Source organism: Petromyzon marinus, chromosome 1, assembly GCF_048934315.1.
Source record: "Petromyzon marinus isolate PM22_M1 ecotype Great Lakes invasive population chromosome 1, UKy_Petmar_22M1.pri1.0, whole genome shotgun sequence".
In the NCBI taxonomy this organism is placed as follows: domain Eukaryota; kingdom Metazoa; phylum Chordata; class Hyperoartia; order Petromyzontiformes; family Petromyzontidae; genus Petromyzon; species Petromyzon marinus.
In genome coordinates, this window is record NC_133667.1 from 17,193,131 (window position 1) to 17,215,343 (window position 22,213).

At 52.6% G+C, this 22,213-nt stretch overlaps 1 pseudogene across 1 annotated transcript; it reads right to left on the minus strand.

Moving 5' to 3' along the window:
* Positions 1-904: 904 nt before the first annotated feature.
* LOC116943513 (phospholipid hydroperoxide glutathione peroxidase-like) lies at positions 905-10,811 on the minus strand (annotated as a pseudogene). The gene is made up of 7 exons (XR_004402982.2): positions 10,679-10,811; positions 6,657-6,754; positions 5,771-5,921; positions 5,092-5,246; positions 4,695-4,719; positions 3,286-3,345; positions 905-2,099 (listed from the first exon to the last, which is right to left on the minus strand). The product of XR_004402982.2 is annotated as a phospholipid hydroperoxide glutathione peroxidase-like (transcript).
* Positions 10,812-22,213: the final 11,402 nt, after the last annotated feature.

Below are 22,213 nucleotides of genomic sequence, written 5' to 3' on the forward strand. Positions count from 1 at the left end.
ATACTCACTGTCACACACTGCAGAACAGGTGAACACACAAACTCCACTCGCTCTCACACACACTGTAGAACAGGGGGAGAACGTGCAAACTCCACTCTGCAGAACAGGGGGAGAACGTGGACACACCACTGCAGAACAGGGGGAGAACATACAAGCTCCACTCTGCAGAACAGGGGGAGAACATACAAACTCCACTCTCTGCAGAACAGGGGTAGAACGTGCAAAGTCCACACTGCAGAACAGGGGGAGAACATAAAAACTCCACTCTGCAGAACAGGGGTAGAACGTGCAAACTCCACTCTGTAGAACGGGGAGAACATACAAACTCCACTCTGCAGAACAGGGGGAGAACATACAAACTCCACTCTGCAGAACAGGGGGAGAACATACAAGCTCCACTCACTCTGCAGAACGGGGAGAACATACAAACTCCACTCTGTAGAACAGGGGGAGAACGTACAAACTCCACTCTCTGCAGAACAGGGGGAGAACATACAAGCTCCACTCACTCTGCAGAACGGGGAGAACATACAAGCTCCACTCTGCAGAACAGGGGGAGAACATACAAACTCCACTCTCTGCAGAACAGGGGGAGAACATACAAACTCCACTCTGTAGAACAGGGGGAGAACATACAAACTCTACTCTCTGCAGAACAGGGGGAGAACTTACAAACTCCACTCTGTAGAACAGGGGTAGAACATACAAACTCCACTCACTCTCGCACCACTGCAGAACAGGGGGAGAAACGCACCAACTCCGCACAGAAAGTTGCCCGAGTCAGGAATCGAACCTAGAGGCTCTTCTTGCTGTACCGGTGCGAGTGTCCCCGCTACGCCTCCCTGCGGCGCGACACGCTCGCGGGGATACTTTTGGCTTCAGAATAACGACGCGGACGTCAAGGAAGGGTCAAAGCTTTAATCCAACCGTGCATCCAACTACTCGAAGGGGGCTTTCATCAGTTCACACATCCACACCTTAACAGAGAAAAAAAAAGAACCGCCGTATAGCCTTAAGACTGTTGGGGCAAGTGCCATTAGTGAGCAGAACCTAAGAAAGGCCGGTACGGCACACGATGTGGTGAGTGGCCAGTGAATACGCCCGGCGGCCTTTGTCTCCCCAGTGGCGGTGTTTACACACTGCACCAGGTACTCATTGCATGCTGAGTCGACCTATGGGAGGCCCAGGACCAGTTTAGATAATACTCACTGGTGTTGGCCGTGAACGGGAATCGGACGCAGGTGGCCGGGTTTGTAGCGCATGGTGCTAACCGCTAAACTACCGCTCCCCACAGATGCACACACGTATGCATTCGTATGCACACACATGCAGTGTGAATGAGCGAGTAGAGTTTGCGTTTTTTGCACGCAGATTGAAAACGAATTTCTTTAGAACCTCTCTTTGTGTAGCTTTCTCCTTCCCCCCACACCTCCGATGAGCGCAGTTGGCTAGGTACGGTGGTGCGAAAGAAGTTCAACGTACGTACACAGTCATATGCACGTTCCCACACCCTCGTACCCACACGTACACTCATGCACGCACCAGGAGGCACAGATGCACACACTCGTACTCACGTGCGTACTCATGTGTCCAATACACGGTCTCGTTTGACCCACGCACACACCCACCCGCACTTATTATGCACACGCACGTACGTAGATGCGCTCGTATACACACTCGTACGCGCGCACACACGCCTACACACATCCGTGCATGCGCTCTCCTACGCACGCAACCTCAGGCACAGACATTATCGTACGCGCACAGACACAACGCCCCCTTCCACACACCTACATCTACACACACACGCCACGTAAGCCATCGCCCCACCCCTCGTCTTCCGTTACCACCACCTCCCCCCCCTCCCCTCACCGGCCTGGTTAAATTTGCACGCCCAGAAAGGCTCGGGGCAGCCTCCACCGGTCGCCCGGTTTGTGAGGCCGCTCGTCATAGGCCCAGGCCGAGAGGGGGGGGGGGGGCAGGGGGCAGGGCTCAGGGGTCAGAGAGGTCAGGGGCTTGAGAGACTGGCCGGATACACTGGCGGCCTCGTGGCTTCTCAGGAGCGCTTACAAGAACTTGGAGAGGTCCTTCTCGATCACCTGTGTGGAGCGCAACGGGGGACCAGGGCACACAGCAATGACCACACACGAACAGAGAGAGAAGAATTGGAATGTGTATACACTGCGCTCAAAACGCCATGCCGTCTGAGAACTATTTAAAACTACAACTTTTTTTTATTTCAACCGGTGGCTGTTCTGCGAGTTAAAAAAATAAGACGATGTTTATTTTTTACCACCAAGTTCTTCCCTGGACTCGCTACTCCGTGGCGTCACGTCTGGTATCGTTATCTATTAAAGCTAAACTATTTTTTTATTTTACCAGGTAAGGCCCACTGAACTATGGCCACAAATGACAGCTCAACGCAGTGGCTCGTCATCACGTGGAAATGTACAGCGGCCAAATCCTCGGAAGCGCGTGTTGCACATTCTAAATGTGGAGGGAAAAACCGGAGGAGCCGGACAAAAATCTCACACGGCCACGGGGAGAACATGCAGACTCCAAATGTACAACAAGCGTCAGGGTCGGGATAGAACCCACGACATCCTGTATTACCAGGCGAGGTTGTTAACATTTCGCCACCGCGGCATCCCTATAACAACATCAATGGCTGGATCTTGTCCCGACGATGCGTGACGTAGTTGTAAACGAATCGTCGCGTGAGTGTGCTGAAGAAAGGAAAACGCTCGAACACCGTGTCGCGGTTTAATTTGTTTGGCTGTGTCGGATGGTGGGGGGGGGGGGGGTTTTGACGACAATTTTTTGGCCAGATGGTGACGTGGCCTAACCTAATTAGGCCCTTTACCTAGGCACGGCCTCGCTGAGTCTCAACACACATTGGGGCGCCACAGTGAAACGTGAACTACCTCGCCTCCTAAACAGGAGGTCGTGGGTTTAATTCCGAACCTGACGCCTCTATATTCGGAGTTTGCGTGTTCTCCCCGTGGTCGCGTGGATTTTTCTCCGGGTTTTCCCTCCACATTCAGAAACGTGCGTTCAAAGGATTTGGCTGATATACATTTCCACGTGATAGGCCAGCCACTTTAGATGAACTATCATTTGTGGCCAGGACGCTTCTGAACAAGAGCTATGTAGCTCAGTGGGCCTTACCTGGTAAAATAAAAAAAACAAGTTTAGACATTAATTCCATTGAGTTTGGCAGTGCAGTGGGGAGTGGGTGGACAAGAGGAGGAGGTACGGGTGGGTGGTAGGGGGAATAATGCTCACCACGGGGTCGTCCATGGGCCCGTATCTCTTGGCCACGTGGCCCTCCTTATCAATGAGGAACTGTGGGGAAACAAGGGCAAACATCCCCCGCGTAGCCTTAACAGACTGTTGGGGCAAGTGCTGTGAGCGAGCAGCACCTCTGAATGCCGACACGACACACAACAGGGGATGGGTGGCCAGCACCACGTCCGCCCGCCTTTGTCTCCTCAGTGGCGATGTTTACACACCGCACCGGGTTCTCATTTTGAGGCTGAGTCGACCTAGGGAAGAAGCCCATGACCAGTTCCGATAATCGTCACTGGTGTTGGCCGTGAGCGGGAACCGAACTCGGGCCGCCAGGCTCGCAGGGCACTGACCGCTGCGCCACCACTCCCCGCCACGAGGTGCACCGGACAACCATGCAACAAGATGACAAAGCGTACAACGACAACAGCTCCCCCCCCCCCCCCCGCGTCGCCTTGACAGACTCGGCGGGGGGAGAGGGGGCAAGTCCTGTTAGCGAGTAGCCACAATGTAAAGACTTTCACGGCACGGGGTGGCGTGACCAGCACAACGGCCGGCCGCCTTCAACTCCCCAGTGCCGGTGTTCACGGGACGTACGACGCTGCAGTGGGAGCAGGGGTTGTCCGAGCTCCCCACCCTCCCCCTCTCTCCTCGCCGGCGCGACGGAAGTATAAATACCCCAGCCTAACCGAGGTTTCATACCGGCCGCCCTTCCCTATTTAACTTCTGTTCAACACTCCACGAGCGGGGGAGGGGGGGGGCGGGGACGGACAGTGGGTGTCTGCGCTGCAAGGGTGCGAGTTTGATGACGTAGGGTGTGACGATGATTGTGTAGCGTGCGAGTGTGATGATGACGATGATTGTGTAGCCTGCGAGTGTGATGATGACGATGTTGTCGTCGCCTGCGAGTGTGATGATGACGATGATCGTGTAGCCTGCCAGTGTGATGACGATGATTGTGTCGCGTGCGAGTGTGATGATGACGATGATTGTGTAGCCTGCGAGTGTGATGATGACGACGATTGTGTAGCCTGCGAGTGTGATGATGACGACGATTGTGTAGCCTGCGAGTGTGATGATGACGATGATTGTATAGCCTGCAAGTGTGATGATGACGATGATGGTGTAGCCTGCGAGTGTGATGATGACGATGATTGTGTAGCCTGCGAGTGTGATGATGACGATGATTGTGTAGCCTGCGAGTGTGATGATGACGACGATGGTGTCGTCGCGTGCGAATGATGATGACGACGATGATTGTGTAGCCTGCGAGTGTGATGATGACGACGATGGTGTCGTCGCGTGCGAGTGATGATGACGACGATGGTGTAGCGTGGGCTACGCGAGTGAGCGGGTGACGGGTGCGAGGCGAGACCACGGCGCGTTGTTGCGTGGCAGGGCCTTACTTTGGTGAAGTTCCACTTGATGTTACTGCCGGGGGGAGGGGGAAGGGAGGTCGCACAGAGAGAGAGAGATCTCATTAGGCCCACCAACTCCTTTAAATGTGCCGTGGGCGCAGCCGCGACTACACCGCCACCGTTGCACGCCAGACCGCTGCCGCCGCACCACTGCCACCACACGAGAGACCGTAACACTAAATACCACCACAACACGACCACCGCCACACTAATCACCACGCTATCCCCCACCATATTAAACAACACGTTGGCGTGCCATGCCAGCCCGTTGTGAAGGGGTGGCAGGTTCGCCATGCCGTGGTGTGCCGTGGTGTGCCGTGGTGTGCCGTGGTGTGCCGTGGTGTGGCGCGCTACACTGTGACGCGCAACGTGCAGCGCCACGTACTTCCCCAGCGTGCCCTTGCCGTTGGGCTGGCTCTTCATCCAGCGCCACAGCGGGTGGGCGCCGTCCCCGTTCACCTCCACCTTGCTGTAGAGGTCAAACTTGACTGAGTACGTGCCCTCGGCGAACGCCTTTATCTCCGCGTCCGTGCCCGGCTCCTGTGGGCGCAGCCAGCGATGAACCCCGGTGAAGTCGGCGGGCACGGAGAGCGGTGCCGTGACCGGGTATGGCGGGCGAGGGGATCGGAGGCTGTAGGGACCCCGTGGCGTTGTAGGGGATGCAGCAGAGATTTGAGGGATCGGAGGGATCGGGTCGAAGGAGTTGGGTTTAAAGGGGTATCGGGGTTTTACGCATCAGGGGTTTGAAGGGATCCGAGGGGTCTTGAGGGATAACGGGGCAGCAGGGGTTTCATCGTATCGGAGATTTAAGGGGGGGGGGGGGGAGGGTCAGGTGGCTGTGCCCGGCTCGGAGATGTCACCGGCACACCACATCGAGTAGACTTTGTGGCTTTGGGGCTATGGCTACATAGGGGTGGGGGCGGCTGGGGGGGTGAGGAGTGGGGGGTGGGAATGGGTGGTGGGGGTGGCTGGAGGGTGAGGAGTGGGAATGGAGTGTGGGGAGAGTGGTGAGTGGGGGGGAGGTGAGTTGCAGTGGGGGGAGTGGGGATGGGGGGGTCACGGACCTGCCCACCAAACTGGTTGCAGGGGAAGGCGAGGATGCGGAGGCCGTGTTCCCCCCCAGCGAGCCGGGCGTGCATGTCGGCCAGCTGGATGTAGTTCACGGGCGTCCGCCCTCACTTGGTCGCCACGTTCACCACGATGCAAACGTGACCCCTGTGTGGGGGGGGGCATGCAGGGGGGGGGGGGAGGTCGGGGAGGTCGGCGTCACGGTGGCGAGGAGATGTTAACTACCTCGCCTGGTATACAGGAGGTCGCGAACTGGTGCCATCGCGCCATCTCGCGTGCGCGGTACACGCGCAAACGACGACAAAGATCCCCCGTGTAGCCCTAACAGACTGTCGGGGCAAGTGCTGTTAGCGAGCATCTATGAAGGTCGGCACGGCACACGAGGGGGTGGGTGGCCACCACCACGCCCGGCTGCCTTTGTCTCCCCAGTGGCAATGTTTACACATCGCATCAGGTACTCATATGTGGCCAATTCGACCTAGGGGAGGCCCAGGACTGGTTCAGATAATGGTCACTGGTGATGGCCGTGAGCGGGAATCGAACCCGGGTCGCTAGGTTCGTAGCGCAGCGTAGCGCTAACCGCTGCACTACCGCTCCCCACACACACACACACGTACATACGCACACATATACACATGTTAATGTAGACATGCACACATTAATGCATAGCATCATCATGAGCCACGGTCTATCCACTGCTGGATGAAGAACCTCCCTGCGTCCTCGCAATCTGTCGCGTCATAACATGCCATCATCCCGCACGGGCAGATAAAGTGGGAAAACCACTTTGTGGCCGCTCAAGCAGTGGGGTCACCCATCCCACAGAGGGAGTAGGACTGTGGACCCCGCCAGAGGAATGTGGAATTGCTTGGCAGTGGCTACCTGTACTTGTCGAGAGAGACCTTGGCACCGTCGATGTCAGTGGCGCTAAACTCGTACAGACTCTTGGCCTCCTTCCACGACTCAGCTGCTGACGAGGCCTGAGGGGGGCACGGGGTGAGAGGGAGACACGTGGGGTGAGAGGGAGACACACGGGGTGAGAGGGAGACACGCGGGGTGAGAGGGAGACACGCGGGGTGAGAGGGAGACACGCGGGGTGAGAGGGAGACACGCGGGGTGAGAGGGAGGCACGCGGGGTGAGAGGGAGGCACGCGGGGTGAGAGGGAGGCACGCGGGGTGAGAGGGAGACACGCGGGGTGAGAGGGAGACACGCGGGGTGAGAGGGAGACACGCGGGGTGAGAGGGAGACACGCGGGGTGAGAGGGAGACACGCGGGGTGAGAGGGAGACACGCTGGGTGAGAGGGAGACACGCCGGGTGAGAGGGAGACACGCGGGATGAGAGGGAGACACGCCGGGTGAGAGGGAGACACGCGGGGTGAGAGGGAGACACGCCGGGTGTGAGGGAGACACGCGGGGTGAGAGGGAGACACGCGGGGTGAGAGGGAGACACGCGGGGTGAGAGGGAGACACGCCGGGTGAGAGGGAGACACGCGGGGTGAGAGGGAGACACGCGGGGTGAGAGGGAGACACGCGGGGTGAGAGGGAGACACGCCGGGTGAGAGGGAGACACGCGGGGTGAGAGGGAGACACGCGGGGTGAGAGGGAGACACGCGGGGTGAGAGGGAGACACGCGGGGTGAGAGGGAGACACGCGGGGTGAGGGGTTCACCCCTTACCCCAGATTCTAACCGGAACACCTCACCCTAACCTACTCCACCGCCGCAACCAAAGCCGCAGCTGCAGCTGCTCACAGCCAGCCCTGGCTTGGACAAGCGGCTCACGATGGAGCCCAAGCTCCTGGCTTGGGCTCACGCACGCACACGGTCGACTGCAATGCAAGCGTACGCCGACTCGTGCGATTTCCATGTGCTCTGAAGAAGGGTCGATGCCCGAAACGTCGCCTATTATATACAGTACATATTTTTTTATGTATGTACGTGTGTGGATATAATATAGTTTATGTACTTTGTGTACAGAATATGTACGTATACTACGGTGTATCCGTATATGGTTGTATCTAGGATAAGGGTACAGTATATAAGAATTCGCAGTGTATATGCATGGTCTATGGTATTTCAAAACCTGTCAACGCCATATCAGTGCTCGACCTTATTACAGACCAATTCACACCTTGTTGGTCACCCCGTGCCCTTTATAAATCTCGACGTTCATCCTACAAAGTCCCATCACAAGCAAAGCAACACGAACACATAGACAACGTGTTGTTGTTGTTGTTGCCCGCGTTGAAACGGCTGTACGCCGCACGGACCTGAAACACTCAATTTCCCTGGACAAGAATCCTGGGTATAAACATTATGGGTTGTGACACATACGGTATGTATTTGTAGTGTATTACGTGTACGGTATTTGTATATGGTATTTGCATGGCATACGTGCATGGTATTTGTGGAATACATGATATCTGCATGGTATAAGTGTATGGTATTCGCGTGGTAGAGTATACATACTTAGGGGCCATCCATATAGTGCGTACGCATGGAGGGGGGAGGGGGGGGGTTAACCCAAATGCGTTCGCTTGCGTATGGGGGGGGGGTCTACTGACAATATGCGCACGCATAGGAAAGGGGCCGTCCATAAATGACGTCACGCGATTTTTGACCCCCCCCACTCGTCACACGGCGTCACAAAAAGTCAGACCCCCCCCTCAAAAATGACGTCACAAAGCTCTGCCCCCCCCATCCCCCCACAAAATAATAAAACATGCTTCAAATCGCTTTAAACTATTGTCATTGTAGTGCGTATTTAATGTGGCGCTGCACTCTGATGTTGTAGGAGAAAACATTTATTAAAAAGTATATTTAATTAAGTAGAACGTGTTGTCTATGTTGATTTAAAGTTGCGCATTTTGACGTGACGTCACATTTCTCAAACACCCCCCTCCTCGTCACACATCGTCACAAATGTCTGACCCCCCTCCTCCCCCAGGTGCGTGACGTCATTTATGGACGGCCCCAAACGGTGGGGGGGGGGGTGGGGGATGAAGCCTCGATAATAAATTTCGATTTAAAGCTTTCGTGACTGCAGGGATTCATATTCCTGATTCTTTCGGTAAATAAAAAATAAAACAATTAAATTCTCACGACGTTTCGATTGCAACACAAGCAATCATCATCATCAGGTGTGAAAACCACACCTGATGATGATTGCTTGTGTTATTTTGTCTGCATGGACCTTAAAATTAGTTAAAGAGTCCGGTGGTGGACGATCTGTTTGCTTAAACACGTTCATATTATTAATCCTTGATCGTTTCTGCGTGGATTAAATAGCTGCCGTTCTATAGGATTCGTGGGGGGGGGGGGGTGAAGTTTTGACAGATTTTTTCTACCTACTAAATGTATGGCCCCTGAGCGAGTGTGCATGTGGCAGTCCCCGTGATCCACTTGCACGGGGGCCAGTAACTGTTCAGGTCAAATCATAAAACACCGTCGTCGACACAATTCTTGAATTGTGCCAGGTTTAAAAAAAAAATTAAGGATGAAAAAAGAGGCGACGATGGTGATGACGATGATGATGACGGTGATGATGACGATGATAATGATAACGATGGTGATGATAACGATTATGATAGCGATGATGGTGATGATGATGACGACGATGGTGATGTTAACGATGATAACTACAATGATGACGATGATGATGACGACAATGGTGATAACTACAATGATGCCGATGATGATGACGATGATGACGATGATGACGACGATGGTGATAACTACGATGACGATGGTGATGACGATGAGGATAACGATGGTGATGATGACAATGACGGTGATGATGATGACGACGATGATGATAACGACGATGATGGTGATGATGACGATGGTGGTGATGATGACGACGATGATGGTGATGATGACGACGACGATGGTGATGATGACGACGATGACGGTGATGATGATGACGACGATGATGATGATAACGACGATGGTGATGATGACGATGATGGTGATGATGACGATGATAACGACGATGATGGTGATGATGACGACGATGGTGGTGATGACAATGATGGTGATGATGACGACGATGATAACGATGATCACGGCGATGATGACGACGATGATGATGACGATGATGGTGATGACGATGATGATAACAACGATGGTGATGATGATAACGATGATGACGATGATGACGACGACAATGATGATGACCGGAAAAGGGAATTCCAGTATGGAGCAGAGGGTGAGTGAATGGCTGGGTGAGTGTGTTGTTGGTGTGACCTGCAGTGTGGTGAGTGAGAGGGTGAGTGTGTTGTTGGTGGACCTGCAGTGTGGTGACAGGGTGAGTGAATGGGTGGGTGAGTGAATGGGTGGGTGAGTGAGTTGCTGTGACCTGCAGTGTGGTGAGTGACAGGGTGAGTGAATGAGTGGGTGGGTGAGTGGCTGGGTGAGTGTGTTGTTGGTGTGACCTGCAGTGTGGTGAGTGACAGGGTGAGTGAATGAGTGGGTGGGCGAGTGTGTTGTTTCTGTGACCTGCAGTATGGTGAGTGAGAGGGTGAGTGAGTGGGTGAGTGTGTTGTTGGTGTGACCTGCAGTGTGGTGAGAGTAGGCGCGTATTTACTTATGGATTATGCATGGTATCACGTGGTTGTATACTGTACTGTGTATACGAGAGTATTATACTACAGTTACCATGCCACACGGATCGTGTGTGGTGTATAGGGTATGTGTGTGGTGTATACTGTATGTGTGTGGTGTATACTGTATGTGTGGTGTGTAGTGTATGTGTGTGGTGTGTAGTGTATGTGTGTGGTGTATACTGTATGTGTGTGGTGTATACTGTATGTGTGTGGTGTATACTGTATGTGTGTACTGTATGTATATACTGTGTGGTGTGTACTGTATGCGTGTACTGTATGCGTGTACTGTAGTCAATGTCACCATGCTGCAGGCCACGACTGCGCCCGCTCCTTGCTTGACCGTGCGGATCACCGAGCTCAGCAACGCCTGCATCACGTGGTGCTCTCCCTCACCCCTCCCCTCACCCTTCACCCCTCCACTCACCCCTCCCCTCAACCACACCCCCCCACTCCCTCTCCCCCAATCTCACCTCACCCCTCACCTCCCCTCCACTACCCCCCCCCTCACCACACCCCTCCTCCCTTCACCCCCCCCTCACTCTCACCACCCCCTCACCCATGACGCCCCCACAGGCCATGTTTGGTTAGGGACACTTCACTCCTCGATTGCGTATCTTAGAATATCTCACCATCATCAGAATATTTCACCATCATCAGAATATTTCACCATCAGAATATCTCACCATCATCAGAATATTTCACCATCATCAGAATATCTCACCATCATCAGAATATCTCACCATCATCAGAATATTTCACCATCAGAATATTTCACCATCAGAATATCTCACCATCATCAGAATATCTCACCATCATCAGAATATTTCACTATCATCAGAATATTTCACCATCATCAGAATATATCACCTTCATCAGAATATCTCACCATCATCAGAATATTTCACCATCATCAGAATATCTCACTATCATCAGAATATTTCACCATCATCAGAATATCTCACCATCATCAGAGTATCTCACCATCATCAGAATATTTCACCATCAGAATATCTCCCTATCATCAGAATATTTCACCATCATCAGAATATTTCACTATCATCAGAATATTTCACCATCATCAGAATATTTCACTATCATCAGAATATTTCACTATCAGAATATTTCACCATCATCAGAATATCTCACTATCATCAGAATATTTCACCATCATCAAAATATTTCACTATCAGAATATTTCACCATCATCAGAATATCTCACTATCATCAGAATATTTCACCATCATCAGAATATTTAACCATCAGAATATTTCGCAATCATCAGAATATTCGTCCTGGAGGAATCCGATGGGCAATGCGTTTCTAACCTAAACTAATTAAACTGAACTTTGTTATTTTACCAGTTAAGGCCCCAACCGAGCTGTATAAGCTCCATTGTCACAAGCGACCTGGCAAGCACAAACGACGGCTCAACACAGTGGCTCTTCACGTGGAAATTGAAAGCAGCGGCCACAGACTCTCAACGCGTGGTGACGTTGATTCTAAATGTGGAGGGAAAACCCCGGAGGACCCGTAGAAAAATCCACGCGACCACGGGGAGAGAGAGACACGCAAACTTCAAATATACAGCAGCAGGCGTCAGGGTCAGGAGTGAACCCACGACCTCCTGTATACCAGGCGAGGTAGTTAACATCTCACCACAGGGAGAGAGAGAGACACGCAAACTCCAAATGTACAGCAGCAGGCATCAGGGTCAGGATTGAACCCACGACCTCCTGTATACCAGGCGAGGTAGTTAACATCTCACCACAGGGAGAGAGAGAGACACGCAAACTCCAAATGTACAGCAGCAGGCATCAGGGTCAGGATTGAACCCACGACCTGTATACCAGGCGAGGTAGTTAACATCTCACCACAGGGAGAGAGAGAGACACGCAAACTCCAAATATACAGCCGGCGTCGTCAGGGGTCGGGATTGAAGCCACGACCTCCTGCGTACCAGGTGAGGTACTTAACATCTCAGCACAGGAAGAGAGAGCCACACAAACTCCCTATGGGTCTCTATGTATCTCCATGGCTCTCTATGCATCTCTGTGGGTCTCTATGTATCTTCATGGGTCTGTATGTATCTCCATGGGTCTCTATGTATCTCAATGGGTCACTATGTGTCTCCATGGGTTTCTATGTATCTCCATAGGTCACTATGTAACTCTATTGGTCTCTATGGGTCTCTATGTATCTCCATGGCTCTCTATGCATCTCTGTGGGTCTCTATGTATCTCAATGGGTCACTATATATCTCTATGGGTCTCCATGGGTCTCTATGTATCTGAATGGGTCACTATCTCTATGGGTCTCTATGTATCTTCATGGGTCTGTATGTATCTCCATGGGTCTCTATGTATCTCAATGGGTCACTATGTAACTCTATTGGTCTCTATGGGTCTCTATGTATCTCCATGGGTCTCTAAGTATCTCTGTGGGTCTCTGTATACAAAAAAATCTCAATCTTCTTGCGTATGGCATATTGTTCAGGAGCTAAAGTCTAATGTAAGCCATGGCGAGAGCACTTAAAAGAGAGCGTTATTGGCAATTACTAAAGAACAGCATGCGGGGTCCGTAGTAGAATTCAATGCCCACCATAAATAATTGAAATCTAGACATCCTGCGTTGGCAGTGGTCTACAAACAAACAAATAACTGAACACGTTTCGTGTATCAATAAAAAGACCGTGTGTGCGGCATTAAAAGGAGGAAGGGAAAACATCGTAAGTGACGTTTCGGGGAATGGGCCTTTTTCACGGCACATAAGCGAGTGGATGATACGAGTTGGAGACTTGGTGTGTTTACCAGATTTTTAAATCCTACCTGATGATTTAATTTGGTACACGAATAGTTACACGATTGAGTACTGAAGTTATCTGTCTTCTGGGTTCTTTCGGTAAAGTCACACAGTCACCAAAGCTTTAAATCGATCAATGAATTTCAATGCTAAATTATCCTGTTTGATTTGTACCAGGTGCCTCTGTGGATGTGTAAGCTTTGACTTTAACATAGCTATTTCTATGACCAGTCACAAGCTAATCACTCAGCTATTTCAATGCTAAATTATCCTGTTTGATTTGTACCAGGTGCCTCTGTGGATGTCTAAGCTTTGACTTTAACATAGCTATTTCTATGACCAGTTACAAGCTAATCACTCAGCTATTTCAATGCTAAATTCTACTGTTTGATATGTAAACCCCTTTGTCAAGGTGCCTCACTTCTCTAAACCAGCTTAAAAGACGCTACGAATCTTAACAACGTTCATTGAAGCTCTGTCGTCCCGACAGGTCTGTTCCTTTCACCTGAAGAAGGCCACTTGTGTTGTGGCCGAAACGTCGTGAGAATTTTATTGTGTAATTTTATTTTATTAATTTATTATTTTATTCTCATTCTACGTGACTTTACCGAAAGAACCAAAGGAGATCGATCAATGAAGTTATCTATTTAAATAAATATAAAATATCCCCTGACCAGTTTTTTATTGACATGTGAATCGCCACACTAATTAGGAATCGAATACCAGGCAAACACACCAATAATAAATTTGTTTAAAAAAACTGTTTATCGGAGGCATAGCGGTGGGGAGGGATACATTTTGAAGAGGTAACGAACTTAAAATGCCAAATTATATTCTTGGTTCTTTCGGTAAAGTCACGTAGAAGGGGAAACAATAAAATTAACACCTGATGATGATTGCTTGTGTTGCGGTCGAAACGTGAGAATTTTATTGTGTTATATATTTGTATTATTTTATTGTTTCCCTTCTACGTGGTGACTTTACCGAAAGGACCAAGAACATGAATCCCTGCAGTCACGAAAGCTTTAAATAAAACATTATATTCTGTTGTGACAAAAAAAATAAGTGGCTTGTACCCTGAATCCTTGCAAGTTTCAAAGACATTGCCGCTGCCTGTCCAGGAGGCGGCTTGGCACCACGCCCCGGTGACGTCATCGCCCACACAAATTGGTCACGTGACGTGGTCCCTCACACCCCCCCTTTATACCAAGATAACGGCACAGCGAAATCTTCCCCCACCCCACCCCCCGTGTGCGTCATTCCCATTGGATGCGCGGGCGACACGCCTTTAACGGCTGTGGGCCAATCGGATGCGCTCAAACTTCGCGCATCGCAATGGCGGCCGTTGTGAGCCAATCGCCTCGGAGATGAGAGCAGAGCCCCCGCCCCCCTCACCCCGCTGGAGACTGACGTCAGAATCTGATTATTTATAGTGGAGGAATCCGATGAGCTCTGAAGCTCTTGTCCAGTGATGTAGATGCAGAGCAGGTGGTCAAATCAGATAGCCACGTCAGCAGGAGCAGCGCAGTAGTAGTGTCGTCGCTGTGGTGTCTCCTTCGTATTGGTGGATCGGGCAGCGTTGCGTCGTTATCCGTTGTTACGGTCAACCAGCCACCCACTCACTCACCCACTCACTCACTCACCCACTCACTCACCCACCCACTCACTCACCCACCCACTCACCCACTCACCCACCCACTCACCCACCCACTCACCCACTCATCCACCCACTCACTCACTCACCCACCCACTCATCCACCCACTCACCCACCCACTCACTCACCCACCCACTCACTCACCCACCCACTCACTCACCCACTCACTCACTCACCCACTCACTCACCCACCCACCCACTCACTCACCCACTCACTCACTCACCCACCCACTCATCCACCCACTCACCCACCCACTCACTCACCCACCCACTCACTCACCCACCCACTCACTCACCCACTCACTCACCCACTCACTCACTCACCCACCCACTCACTCACCCACCCACTCACTCACCCACTCACCCACCCACTCACTCACCCACTCACTCACCCACCCACTCACCCACTCACTCACCCACCCACTCACTCATTCACTCACCCACTCACCCACCCACTCACTCACCCACTCATTCATTCACTCACCCACTCATTCACTCACCCACCCACTCAACCACCCACTCACCCACCCACTCACTCACCCACTCACTCACCCACCCACTCACCCACTCACTCACCCACCCACTCACTCATTCACTCACCCACTCACCCACTCACTCACTCACCCACTCACTCACTCACCCACTCACTCATTCACCCACTCACTCACCCACTCACTCACTCACCCACTCACTCACCCACCCACTCACTCACCCACCCACTCACTCACCCACCAGGGCCGTATTATCCAATAGGCACAGTAGGCACAGTAGGCACTGTGCCTACTGTGCCTAAAAAACAAAAACAAATGTGACCCTGGTTTTTTTGCATGCCTAATTAGAGAAAGACATGTAACCAATATATCTTCTCGAATGCATATATTTATAAAACACGTGCAGGCACAGTGTTACAGACAAAGAGGAAGAGTCTTAGTCAATGACGAAGCACGCTTGAAACAAGCCGAGTGACAAGGCGCAGCAGCAACTGTTGAGAGTTGTCACCGAAGGGTCTGGTGGCCGTCCATAAATGATGTCACGCGATTTTTGACCCCCCTCCCCCTCGTCACACGGCGTCACGAAAAGTCATATCCCTCCTCAAATATGACGTCACAAAAAGTCAGACCCCTCCTCAAATATGGCGTCACAAAAAGTCAGACCCTCCTCAAATATGACGTCACAAAAAGTCAGACCCCGCCTCAAATATGACGTCACAAAAAGTCAGACCCCTCCTCAAATATGACGTCACAAAAAGTCAGACCCCTCCTCAAATATGACGTCACAAAAAGTCAGACCCCTCCTCAAATATGACGTCACAAAAAGTCAGACCCCTCCTCAAATATGACGTCACAAAAAGTCAGACCCCTCAAATATGACGTCACAAAAAGTCAGACCCCTCCTCAAATATGACGTCACAAAAAGTCAGACCCCTCCTCAAATATGACGTCACAAAAAGTCGGACCCCTCCTCAAATATGACATCACAAAAAGTCAGACCCCTCCTCAAATATGACGTCACAAAAAGTCAGACCCCTCCTCAAATATGACATCACAAAAAGTCAGACCCCTCCTCAAATATAACGTCACAAAAAGTCAGACCCCTCCTCAAATATGACGTCAACAACCTCTGCCCCTCCCCCCCCCAAAAAAAACATATTTCCATTTTTAAAATAAAACATGCTTCAAATGGCTTTAAACTATTCCCATTGTAGTGCGTACTTAATGTGGCGCTGCACTCTGATGTTGTAGGAGATAACACGATCTTCTGCGTTGGCTCTTTGATGGTTGTCTGTGAGTTCCTTTGAACTCCATTCAGCTGTCAAAGCTTAATTGGGGTTAGGTTTAGAGGTATAGGGGTAGTCCTACAGAGGGGTGCTGAGAGGGATGTGGGCTTATGAGACACCACGTATGCGTGTTGTTGTTAACAAACAGGTCGGCGTCACAAAAAGTCAGACCCCTCCTCAAATATGACGTCACAAAAAGTCAGACCCCGCCTCAAATATGACGTCGCAAAAAGTCAGACCCCTCCTCAAATATGACGTCACAAAAAGTCAGACCCCTCCTCAAATATGACGTCACAAAAAGTCAGACCCCTCCTCAAATATGACGTCACAAAAAGTCAGGCCCCTCCTCAAATATGACGTCACAAAAAGTCAGACCCCTCCTCAAATATGACGTCCCAAAAAGTCAGACCCCTCCTCAAATATGACGTCACAAAAAGTCAGACCCCTCCTCAAATATGATGTCACAAAAAGTCAGACCCCTCCTCAAATATGACGTCACAAAAGTCAGACCCCTCCTCAAATATGACGTCACAAAAAGTCAGACCCCGCCTCAAATATGACGTCACAAAAAGTCAGACCCCCCCTCAAATATGACGTCTCAAAAAGTCAGACCCCTCCTCAAATACAACGTCACAAAAAGTCAGACCCCTCCTCAAATATGACGTCAACAACCTCTGCCCCTCCCCCCCCAACAAAAAACATATTTCCATTTTTAAAATAAAACATGCTTCAAATGGCTTTAAACTATTGCCATTGTAGTGCGTACTTAATGTGGCGCTGCACTCTGATGTTGTAGGAGACAACACGATCTTCTGCGTTGGCTCTTTGATGGTTGTCTGTGAGTTCCTTTGAACTCCATTCAGCTGTCAAAGCTTAATTGGGGTTAGGTTTAGAGGTATAGGGGTAGTCCTACAGAGGGGTGCTGGGAGGGATGTGGGCTTATGAGACACCACGTATGCGTGTTGAACGTCTTTCGCCCGGGACGTTCAATTGGCACTGTTTAAGGTTAAGCGCGTGGGGTTCAAAAGGGGGCTTGTTGCGTGACGTGAAGGAATGGCGGAGGGAAGTTGTTGACGTTGTTGAGCTCCTGGTGAATGGGAATGAGACGAACTGTCCCCCTCCATTCACAGAACTTTGTGAAGAGTTGCGGCAGATGGGGGGGGGACAGGGTGTTGGGGTCGACTTGAGGGGAGAGAGAAACACGGGGAGAGAGAGACACGAGAAGAGAGGCGGGGATAGAGGGACACTGGGATAGAGAGACACGGGCCGAGAGAGAGACACGGGCAGAGAGAGACACTGGGATAGAGAGACACGGGCAGAGAGAGAGAGACACTGGCAGAGAGAGAGACACGGGCAGAGAGAGAGAGATACGGGCAGAGACACTGGGATAGAGAGACACGGGCAGAGAGAGAGACACGGGCAGAGAGAGACATTGGGATAGAGAGACACGGGCAGAGAGAGACACTGGGATAGAGAGACACGGGCAGAGAGAGACACGGGCAGAGAGAGACACTGGGATAGAGAGACACGGGCAGAGAGAGAGAGAGAGACACGGGCAGAGAGAGAGAGAGAGAGACACGGGCAGAGAGAGAGAGACACGGGCAGAGAGAGAGAGATACGGGCAGAGAGAGACACTGGGATAGAGAGACGCGGGCAGAGAGAGAGACACGGGCAGAGAGAGACACTGGGATAGAGAGAAACGGGCAGAGAGAGACATTGGGATAGAGAGACACGGGCAGAGAGAGAGACACGGGCAGAGAGAGACACTGGGATAGAGAGACACGGGCAGAGAGAGACACGGGCAGAGAGAGACACTGGGATAGAGAGACACGGGCAGAGAGAGACATTGGGATAGAGAGACACGGGCAGAGAAAGACACTGGGATAGAGAGACGCGGGCAGAGAGAGACACGGGCAGAGAGAGACACTGGGATAGAGAGACACGGGCAGAGAGAGACACTGGGATAGAGAGACACGGGCAGAGAGAGACACTGGGATAGAGAGACACGGGCAGAGAGAGACATTGGGATAGAGAGACACGGGCAGAGAGAGAGACACGGGCAGAGAGAGACACTGGGATAGAGAGACACGGGCAGAGAGAGAGACACGGGCAGTGGAGTTCAAGAGCCTGGACTCGCTGTTCAAGGTCCTTAGAAACATTCTCCTAAGGTTCAGCCTCCACTTCTCCCCGACGGTCCTCATCTTTGGATACCCGAAGGGCGACGGACCCCAATATCTTCAGGGGCTGGTCAACGTGCTCTTCGGCTACGCCAAGCTCGCCATATACAGGGCGAGGAAGGTGGCCCTGGAGGGGCAACGTCCGGCCAGCAGCCTGGGCATCTTCCGCGCTCTGGTCGGAGCCAGGGTGTGTGGGCTGGAGTTCCGCCATGCGCGGCTGACCCACGCCGTGCCGGCCTTCAAGGAGCATTGGGCGCTGGAGGAGGCCGCGTGCTCGGTGTCAGATGACGGAGAGCTCTGCATGCAGATCTGAGCTACTCGTCGGAGGCCGTAGGACTGTGGGAAGGGCTGTGTGCAGATGCAGCACTTGTCGTAGTTACAAAAAAAGAGAGAGTGAGCGAGAGAGAGCGAAATGGAGTAGGAAGAGATGGGGCAGAGAGAGGGGGGGCAGAGAGGGGGTAGAGAGAGAGGAGGAGCAGAGAGGGGGGTAGAGAGAGAGGGAAGGGGTAAGGAGAGCAGAAAAAAAAGAAAAATATATTTTGTTGGGTCTTTCATTTAAAGGGGGGGGGGGGGGGGGTTACATAAAGCAAAGCATAAAAAAATAAAAAAAACGAAATGATGAACGGAGCAAAGTGCCGACTACACCGAGCATCTTCTTGTTTCCTCTGATCGTAAAAAAGAGAGACACGGGCAGAGAGAGAGAGACACGGGCAGAGAGAGACACTGGGATAGAGAGACACGGGCAGAGAGAGAGAGAGAGACACGGGCAGAGAGAGAGAGAGACACGGGCAGAGAGAGACACTGGGATAGAGAGACACGGGCAGAGAGAGAGAGAGAGCGAGACACGGGCAGAGAGAGATACTGGGATAGAGAGAGGGAAGGACACGGGCAGAGAGAGACACTGGGATAGAGAGAGACACTGGGATAGAGAGACACGGACAGAGAGAGACACTGGGATAGAGAGACACGGGCAGAGAGAGAGAGACACGGGTAGAGAGAGACACTGGGATAGAGAGAGGGAAGGACACGGGCAGAGAGAGACACTGGGATAGAGAGACACGGGCAGAGAGAGAGAGAGAGCCACGGGCAGAGAGAGAGAGACACGGGCAGAGAGAGAGACACGGGCAGAGAGAGACACTGGGATAGAGAGACACGGGCAGAGAGAGGCAAGGAGAGAGAGCCCCATCACGGTGCAGTGCCAGGGATGTGTTACCCGGTGTCCGCCGCTAGGTGGCGCTACGCCACCGTTTGAACAGAGAGTCGGGTGGGGGTTCTTGCCTGGAACGTCTGGCAATTCACCAGCAATTTTTTTTAAAGCAATGCTGACCGGCCGATGAGACATTGGATGTTGTAAACCGGTGCCAGGGTTTAGTTTCTTTAGCTTTGTGTTGAAACTTTGCATTCCCAGGATGGAAGGAATGCGGGTGCTGCTGATGGGATGGATACAACAACAGTGATAAAACTTATCTAAACTCTTGCTGGTAACAGCTTCACAAGGCAGCAGACATCGCTGCTTTCGCGCTTGTGTTGCGCTCGAAACGTCGTGATTTTTTTAAAATTAAGTTTCTACCCACGTGACTTTACCGAAAGGACCAAAGAGTAACAACGATGATGTTGAGAAGAGGTTTTTCCCCTTTTTTTCTGGCAAACAAAACAGGCGTGGAGATGTTAAAACGCCAAACGGAAACCTTTAACAAGGAATCATGTCACTGCATGAACCACAATACACGTGGCGCGGCGCTTCTTACGAACCCAGCGAGCGGTCCCAGTCCAGCAGCCGCCTCCCCCTAGGTCGACTCAGCCTCAAAGATGAGTACCTGGTGCGGTTGTGCAGGAGAACGCCGTCGCTGGGGAGACAAAGGCGCGCGCGGGCGTGGTGCTGGGCAGCCAAGCCCTTCGTGGTGCCGTTCCAGGCCTGTCGCTCGCCAGCAGCACTTGCCCCAACAGTCTGTTGAGGCTATGCGGGGGATCTTTGGTGGCTGAGCGAGTTGTGGTTTGGGCGAGTTGTGGTGGGGTGAGGCGTGGCTGGGTGGACGTGGTTGGGGTGAGGCGTGGTTGGTGTGAGGCGTGGTTGGTGTGAGGCGTGGTTGGTGTGAGGCGTGGTTGGGGTGAGCGTGGTTTGGGTGAGTTGTGGTGGGGTGAGGCGTGGTTGGGGTGAGGCGTGGTTGGTGTGAGGCGTGGTTGGGGTGAGCGTGGTTGGTGTGAGGCGTGGTTGGTGTGAGGCGTGGTTGGTGTGAGCGTGGTTGGGGTGGACGTGGTTGGTGTGAGGCGTGGCTGGTGTGAGGCGTGGCTGGGTGAACGTGGCTGGTGTGAGGCGTGGTTGGTGTGACCGTGGTTGGGGTGAGCGTGGTTGGTGTGAGACGTGGTTGGTGTGAGGCGTGGTTGGTGTGAGGCGTGGTTGGTGTGAGGCGTGGCTGGGTGAGCGTGGTTGGGGTGAGCGTGGTTGGTGTGAGCGTGGTTGGTGTGAGGCGTGGTTGGTGTGAGGCGTGGCTGGGTGAGCGTGGTTGGGGTGAGCGTGGTTTGGGTGAGTTGTGGTGGGGTGAGGCGTGGTTGGGGTGAGCGTGGTTGGTGTGAGCGTGGTTGGTGTGAGGCGTGGTTGGTATGAGGCGTGGTTGGTGTGAGGCGTGGTTGGTGTGGACGTGGTTGGTGTGAGGCGTGGCTGGTGTGAGGCGTGGCTGGGTGAACGTGGCTGGTGTGAGGCGTGGTTGGTGTGACCGTGGTTGGGGTGAGCGTGGTTGGTGTGAGACGTGGTTGGTGTGAGGCGTGGTTGGTGTGAGGCGTGGTTGGTGTGAGGCGTGGCTGGGTGAGCGTGGTTGGGGTGAGCGTGGTTGGTGTGAGCGTGGTTGGTGTGAGGCGTGGTTGGTGTGAGGCGTGGCTGGGTGAGCGTGGTTGGGGTGAGCGTGGTTTGGGTGAGTTGTGGTGGGGTGAGGCGTGGTTGGGGTGAGCGTGGTTGGTGTGAGCGTGGTTGGTGTGAGGCGTGGTTGGTATGAGGCGTGGTTGGTGTGAGGCGTGGTTGGTGTGAGGCGTGGTTGGGGTGAGCGTGGTTGGTGTGAGCGTGGTTGGTGTGAGGCGTGGTTGGGGTGGACGTGGTTGGTGTGAGGCGTGGCTGGTGTGAGGCGTGGCTGGGTGAATGTGGCTGGTGTGAGGCGTGGTTGGTGTGAGGCGTGGCTGGGTGAGCGTGGTTGGGGTGAGCGTGGTTTGGGTGAGTTGTGGTGGGGTGAGGCGTGGTTGGGGTGAGGCGTGGTTGGTGTGAGGCGTGGTTGGGGTGAGCGTGGTTGGGTGAGGCGTGGCTGGGGTGAGCGTGGTTGGTGTGAGCGTGGTTGGGGTGAGGCGTGGTTGGTGTGAGGCGTGGTTGGTGTGAGCGTGGTTGGTGTGAGGCGTGGTTGGTGTGAGCGTGGTTGGGGTGAGGCGTGGTTGGGGTGAGGCGT